The sequence below is a fragment of the Cryptotermes secundus genome, unplaced genomic scaffold (assembly GCF_002891405.2).
Source record: "Cryptotermes secundus unplaced genomic scaffold, Csec_1.0 scaffold1382, whole genome shotgun sequence".
NCBI classification, from domain to species: Eukaryota; Metazoa; Arthropoda; class Insecta; order Blattodea; family Kalotermitidae; genus Cryptotermes; species Cryptotermes secundus.
The window spans coordinates 90,013-97,706 of NW_019742987.1; the positions used below are offsets into that span (position 1 = coordinate 90,013).

General features: G+C 39.7%; 2 protein-coding genes across 4 annotated transcripts in view; one reads left to right on the plus strand and one right to left on the minus strand.

Annotated features, from left to right (window-relative positions):
• LOC111873669 overlaps positions 1–3,649 on the minus strand; it is a 10,157-nt gene extending 6,508 nt beyond the window's left edge. The window contains exon 1 of one of the 2 annotated variants that reach the window (XM_023868586.2): positions 3,567–3,649. The gene's annotated coding sequence lies outside the window, so the exon portion shown is untranslated. The remainder of the gene's footprint in view (positions 1–3,566) is intronic. The other variant, XM_033755154.1, reaches the window with a different exon arrangement.
• A 1,736-nt stretch (positions 3,650–5,385) lies between these two features.
• LOC111873668 (nascent polypeptide-associated complex subunit alpha) overlaps positions 5,386–7,694 on the plus strand; it is a 15,659-nt gene continuing 13,350 nt past the window's right edge. The window contains exon 1 of one of the 2 annotated variants that reach the window (XM_023868585.1): positions 5,386–5,468. The gene's annotated coding sequence lies outside the window, so the exon portion shown is untranslated. Of the gene's footprint in view, positions 5,469–6,057; positions 6,165–7,694 lie in introns of those variants that run through there. The other variant, XM_023868584.2, reaches the window with a different exon arrangement.

The following is a 7,694-nucleotide window of genomic DNA, read 5'->3' on the forward strand; positions in this document are numbered from 1 at the left end:
GCAAGCAAAGAGACCGTGAAAACCGGTAAAAGCAGACAGCTTTCTCCTTTTACCGGTTCTCACGGTCTCTTTGCATGCAGATTTATTATATATTGTAACGTGTTTCATTACTGAAGACGCCGTAGAGATGGTTAAGTGGTTTATTTAACAATCTTCAAATAACGGCCAATATTACGGGTTTCCACACTTTACAAACCCTACAACAAAATCTCTTAACACTATCTTCAAGAGTCTTCACGTATTAATAACGCGGGAGCTATACAAGTCTCCCTGAATTACACACTCCAGATATAACTGGTTATCACTGGTTATCGCACACGCGTCTGTAGCTCGTAACTTGCGAACTGAGAACTCGTTGGTAACGCACTGACTGGCTGACTCAGTACAACTCGGTGGTAGCTCGAGGACTGACTGTGAATAGCCTTCGCTGCGCCTCATGTAGCCTCGATCGGACAATACAGAAAACGGCCACGTAATAAGCACCCTTGTTGCCTGGTGCTGTGTTGCTAGCAACGCTAGCGGTAGTAACCGCTGTTACTACCATAACAATCCTGTTTGTGTCACCGTTACATTACCGTGCGGAGGAGGGGGAGGGGAGCGCTGACTCACCCGTCGCGTCACTGCTGGTGGGGGGGTTCTCCTTTGCGCAACATGTCACAATATTTTTTCTTCTACCCTGAAGATGGAGGCAATACGTTCCTCCGAAACGTCGGTTAACACCACATATACACGGTGCCAAATCCCAGAAGACTGCTTTCTTCATAGTCACCACCGTGAAAGCCTCAAATCTTACATGGTGCTTTAGTTAGTTTAGATTTCAGTAATTCAAAACTGGTCTGTTCTTTCTCCGTCCAAGTCCAATCGTTCTCTTTCTTCAGTAAATCTGTCAGTGGTCTTGCAATTGCACTAAAGTCAACTATAAATTTGCGGTAATAACCTGCGAGACCTAAGAATGATTTGATATCCTTCTGTGATTGAGGTATCGGAAAATCTGTCACAGCTTTGATCTTTTCTTTGTCCGGCTTAACTCCCTCGGCCGTGACTACGTGACCTGACTAGTTCAATTCCTCCTTCAAAAATTCACATTTATCTGGCTCTATCTTTAAATTGAATTCACGAAGTTTTTGAAAAACAGCTTGTAATTTTGAGTTATGTTCACTTAGACTTTCTCCTATTATGAGTATATCATCCATGTAGACTAAACATTTGTTTCCGATCAATTCAGACAAAACATTATTCATCATACGCTGAAATGTAGAAGGTGCTGATTTGAGACCAAATGACATTCTTTTATATTCAAAATGCCTGTCTGCTGTGCTGAAAGCAGTTTTACATCTATCTTCTTCTGCTATTGGTACCTGCAAATATCCACTGGCGCAGTCTAATGCAGTGAAATACCTAGCTCTTCCTAGCTTATCTAGTATGTCTTGTATGTTAGGTAGTGGGTAACTATCGCCAACTGTTACTTCATTTAATTTTCTAAAATCTATGCAAATTCTCCATTTACGCTTTCCCGATGGGTCTAACTTTTTTGGAACAACTAGTAGCGGGAAATTCCATCCGCTGTTACTGGTTGTTATTATATCTTCCTCTAACATCTGACTAACTTGTCTTTTTACCTCCTCACATTGTGCCTCTGGTAACCTGTAATTCCTCAAAGTTATTGCTCTACCCTTTGGGATGGTAGGAGTCGGAATTGTGTGCGCTGCTGCTGTGGTAGCAGTTAGTGAGTCACCTGGTAGTTTGAATATGTCTACGTATTCCTCACAAATTTTCCTAATATCGTCCGCTCCTTCTGTTATATGGTTTAATCTTAAATTTTCTTTTAGTAATTGCAATCTTTTTACTCTTGTTGTTCGATTTTCGAATTCCTGCCTATGCAACATAGTGGGTGGTTTCTCTAATTTTGGATCCATGTTCATACATACTGGTTTATCTGTTAAATTAACTAACAAACACGGAAATTCAAAGGGTTCGCAATTTACTAAGCTAGCTGCACAAATTAATCCTGGTTGCAAAATTTGATGTTCAATAAAACGAACTCCTTTCACTAATGTTTTGCATTTTACAATTTGCTCACAATAAGGTGGAATGAAGACAGGTGTTTTCTTTTGAAACCCATAGCCTGCATTCTCTAGCCAATCTTGTCCTAGAATCATATCTAAGTTCCTGGGTAAGTTGTCAACAACATAGCATTCTTGTTTTAAAGGTTCTAATGTGTTTTCAAGGTTTATATTCACTTTTCCTTTTATCTCTAGTTCTTTCCCAGTTACTCCAAATATCTGAAAATTACCATTTTTCTCTTCAATGAATTTTGCTAGTGATGATTCTTTCACTAACGATACCTGCGAACCTGAATCCAGAAGAGCGACCCTTAACTCTCCTTTCAACTCTTTGCTCACTACATATATCTCATAGTGGCCTAACACGTCATCCCCGATGACTTTCTTTGAATCGTTTCCTACGATTCCTACAAGATTCTCATGATCATTTTTGATCCCTCTTGAATCTTCACCCGAATCATTTCCTATGATTTCTGTAGGACTCTCATGAACGTTTACGAACCCTATTGACTTCCTACTATTATTTATAATGGTCCCGTCGGATCCATGAAGATCAGAAGCGTCCCCCTGTCTTCCTTTACCAACTTTATTCCTTATTATTTCTTCTCTCTCGCAACCTATCGGGCGGGTCATCCTCGGTTGCATAGGATACCCTACTGCCCATTTCCCTGTGAGCTCCCTGCTCTACAATTCCTGGTCTCATGCCCAGCCTTGCGACATGAACCGCACGTAGGTGCCCTTGCCCTACAATCTTTTGCCATGTGGCCTGCACGCTGACATCTAAAACACTTAGGCGAGGTAACTGCATTTACCTCCCTCTTTACCTGGGGTCTGTAATCCTTCCTTAAGCTTCCATAGCTACCTGCGTTCAGCCAGTTCAAACTATGCTGATTTCCTTTAAGTTTTTGCGATTTCACTTCGCTCTCTTCCTGTAACGCTGTTTCTATGAGTTGGGCTGACGAATGATCTTCTCCTTTTGCTTTTACCACGTATTTTATCCTATCATCTTTTAGACCTGGTACGAATGATCCCTTCATAAATTCAGAGACTAAAATAGCTCCTCCTTCCACTGCACGGGGATTAGTTTTTCTATTCTAGTTCTCGCCTCTCTCGTCAAGTCTAAACCCATATTGTCAATTCTTGAACCCCATTGAGCTACAGTTTCACTCATCCCCTGTTTGGTTGTGAAGAGCACACTTGCATAGTATTCAAGTGTTCTTCTCACAGCATAATTTTCTTCCAAAATTACTTTAATTTGCTCCCATGTATGTCTTTCTGATCGAGCTAATAATCTGTCCTTAGCTTCACCTGTGATTTTGGACTCAATAAATTTCAAAAGAAGGGGATGTTGTGATGGGTGAACGACCTGTCGGGCTGCCTCAACTCCCTCAATAAATTCGCGCAACTGCTTAGGATTCCCACTGAATGTAGTTGATATTAGTTTGACTGCCTGAACCACAGAAATAAAATCAACCTCTTCGTCTGCATAGTGGATGGACTAACCTTTGGAAAATAGAAGAGTAAGGGTGCTCGGGACGTCGAAGATGGTGCCCCTTGGGGTGTCTTCTAGCCCCTCTCGCGTCGACTGCTGCTTCCGGCTGGTCACCTGGGCTGTCCCTCCGGATTCAGCAGAGGCCGCTTGTGGAAGCTCCCTCACACGGAAGTGGTGGTTGCCTTCGTCCAGGTACCCTGGGCCCTTGGGATCCTCTAGAGCATTGATTCCTCGGAGCAGGCTTGAATTCTCCTCGGCGCTTCCAAGTCCCTCTAGCCTTTCCGTCAGCAACCGCGTTGATTACTAGAATGTAATTACGAATATTATTCTGCAATTATCCCACCAACGCTGCCACCATGTAATGAAGTAATGAAATATTTGAGTGGGCTTTTCTCGCTGATGTCGTTGCCGCCGGTGATGAGGTGGTGAAGTCACTGGAGAGAAAGCTCTCGTAGAATTTTAGGATACCTTTTGTAGGTACGCAAAAGACCTAAGTCTTTTGGTTGCAGAATATAAGAATGTTATTTAATATGATGTTATGAAGATACACTGATGTTAAGTAATTACAATTGCAATACAACACCAACTTCCAATAGAATATAGGAAAATTTACACAATAAAGGCTCGGACCGAAAACCGGCAGAGCTTCGCCGTCTGAAGAATGATCAATAGATATGATACTTGGAGCTACAATACTCCTGTATTTATGGGACCAATCTGGACGTTGGCTTGAACAAAGTCCACTCATAGCGTCTACCAGTATGACAAAACATCTGTGCTCGTGGGCGTGAGTCAGCTCCTCTCCCAGTTTAGACCTATAACACACACTTGTCACGACATGTTACAATTCTTAACTTTCAGACTTTGATGTGGTCGCCTTTATCAGATTAATTGGTTAGGGCGACTGTTTACTCCCTCGCATCGACATCAGGGTCATAATGTCATCTGTCCCATGCGGGTGACTAAGATAACAGCTTTTATTAGTAACATGTCTAGACTGGTTTCATACATTATTCTTACATTTATTCTATAATACCAAATGTTACGTTTGATTGAACCTTAGAGGGGTTCTTTTAATTATAGTAATTATAGTGGTAATTAATGACAGGTGTTACTGTATCCATTCAGTAACCCTCTAGTTTTGCTACTTAGTCATGCTTTTCATTTGATTACATTTACAATATTCCATTCATGACATATATCAATAATTGATTATAGTACATTCGTTACATACACTTGATTACACTCAGTACACCTTTGTACTCCATCATATACCTTCTTTATGCTCCTTCATTAAAAGTGCAAAATTTCTTACAATATAGAAAGTATAACACAATCACAGTACACGGTGAGTATGGAGTTTCTACAGACCTTTCAGCTACATCGAAAGGTGCATAACCTACAGAAATATCGTAACAAGAATTTTCCACTTCATATATATTTCTAACTTAACTCGGGGTAATAAGCATACCATTCATATACAGAAATAAGGTCTATATTGAGTATGGCTGGGTAACCGCTATTATAGAATAAGATATTTATAAGAATGTGCCGGATGGGCAATGCCTAGGCCCATTTTCTATTTACAATATATTTTTCTACAATAAAAAAATACCCCTATGACAGTCGCTAGCTCCTGCACGCTGACACCTACCGTCCTTTTATTAAGGCTCCCACACACCAGGACACCAGAGCGCACCAGACCGAACGCGGTACGGTCACGGTAGTCACGGTCGTCACGGTATCTACGTTATCTACTCCGTCTTCTCACACCAACAAAGCGGTGGTAGCGATCAGTTTGAAAACTCGCGTAAGCACAACATCGTAAACGATGCATCGATTATCTCGCCTGGAACGGCCTGAAAGAATCGATACTTTTGGTAGCGGTAGTTGATGATGATGAGCAGCAACAAGTAAGGTTTATTCCTTTTATTGTGTACAATTGGAGAAGTTTGAGAAGTTATTACAAATATTAACATCACACTTAATATATATTGATTAATATAGTTTTTCAGAAAGAAGCATAAGAAAATGTAGATTCACGACCTTAATCTGGTTCGTGAACATGAAGGAGAACTTCATACTTTATATCGGCAACTGCGGCAACATGAACGATTCTATAGTTACTTTCGGATGCCAATTCAGTGCTTTGATGATCTAATGGACCTAATTAAGGGAGATATTATGTAATTTTACTTCTTCAATATGTTGCTCTGTTGTTATACTCATTGTTCATGCTAACACACAGTCACGCGGCCTGTGGTCAAACTCTACAAGCTACATCCGATCGCCACCGCGGAGTAGAACGCTGCCTGTCTGAAAGCGTACTTACTGATGGAGCTGAGCCCTTCTTGAGGAGCCTCCAATTCTGCAGCTACTCAAGAAATTCCCAGCATTTTATGAATCCCGAAGGTTCATCACCGTGTTCACAAGAGCCCTCCACTGGTCCCTATCCTGAGCCACATCGAAATATCTGACCGCCACCGCGATCGCTCTGGTGTGTGCGTTCGTCGCTAGGAACGCTAGTAACACTAGTAGTCTTCCAGCCTGCAAAGTGGGTTATGAATGGCTGCGTTGTAAAAATTTATCGTACTATATCTATTTGATCCGTATGTATAATATTACACAGACCTGTTTATACATTTCTTGATTGTCGTTATAGCGATTTCATGTGTATCCACAAATGCGTTTTTATGTAATGGTGAAAGCTTTTTTGTTAAAACCACGGCTAAATACCGAAAGCATTTATCCTATTATTGATTAAGTAGATCGGTGGTATAGTATGGGAATGTTGTACATTTATTATAATAGTATGTTATTGTAACATAATTAAGTTTGGTACAGATTAGAATTTTAAAAATATGTATGACATTGAGCAGTGAAGGCTGCTCAGCCGGAAGTTTGTTTTTGCAATGTGCGACCGTTTCGTATTTTTGTGCATTACATAGATATATTGGAATTTTCTGGGACATGAATCTGATAAACATGCAGATTGTGCTGTTATCAAGTGGAAGTTTTTGTTCTTCGATAGAGTGACTACTATATGATTATAGTTCATGCACACAAATGGTCGCAAACTTCGACCTCTTTCGTGAAGTGTAGGTTATTTCTGGTGATTGACGTTTGTATGCAACATTATCTTAATAAAACTAAACTTCATCGGTTAGAGCATTTTGAAATTTTACAGTATGATGAAAATAATACGTGTAGATTGCGTTATATCTGAAATATTGAATGGTTTACCTCACATTCGTAATTGAAACTGGGTCTTCGTTTGAATATTAGTTTATTGAATATTGTATAACTGGTATTCTTAATGTATCAGTGAGAACAACAATTCTATAATAAATCAGTGCTACTGTATTAGCATTTGTTTAATGTGTCGAGGTACTGCTACATGTTTCTACCCTATCGGGTCGTCATCAGGCAATCATTACATGAATATGCCCCCTCTTTATTGGATTTGTTACCAGTATGGGTCGAAATCAGTGGTTTATAAATTCTCCGTTCATTTTGCATTATAATTTTAATTCTAAAGTAAGTCAAAAAACTAAAGCTATCCCTGTAACAGGCTGTGAAGGCCCATAGGGCTGTGAGATGTTGAGGGTCCCACATTATCTAGAAAATCGGCTCAAAGATGGTAAGATTGTCAGCCTTATGCGCCGGCCGCGCTTTACTCGCCATGAAAATTATTTAATTCCTGGTACTCATTTGTGTTAGAGACTGAGTCGACCCCAGAGCCATTGAATTGAATTTATTTACATTCTATAAATCCTAAGTAGGTTAGTACCTTTGGATACAGAACAAGTCAAAAGGTTACATACATAAGTACAGGCAATTTTAGCTTAAAAATTAATATAACTTAATTTTACATCATTCTCTATTTACATTGAAGTATTCATCTAAAGAGTAGAAGGAATGAGCATGTAGATAATTCTTTAACTCTGATTTAAACTTTTTAGTATCATTGCCCAAGTTTTTAATACTTTGTGGCAGATTGTTGAACACTTTTATGCCAGTAAAGTAGACTCCTTTTTGATATACTGATAAAGTTGATGAGGGTAGGTGGAAGTTATATTTTTGTCTAGTATTCATGTTATAGACATCAGAATTTAATTTGAATTTATCTTTGTTGTAAA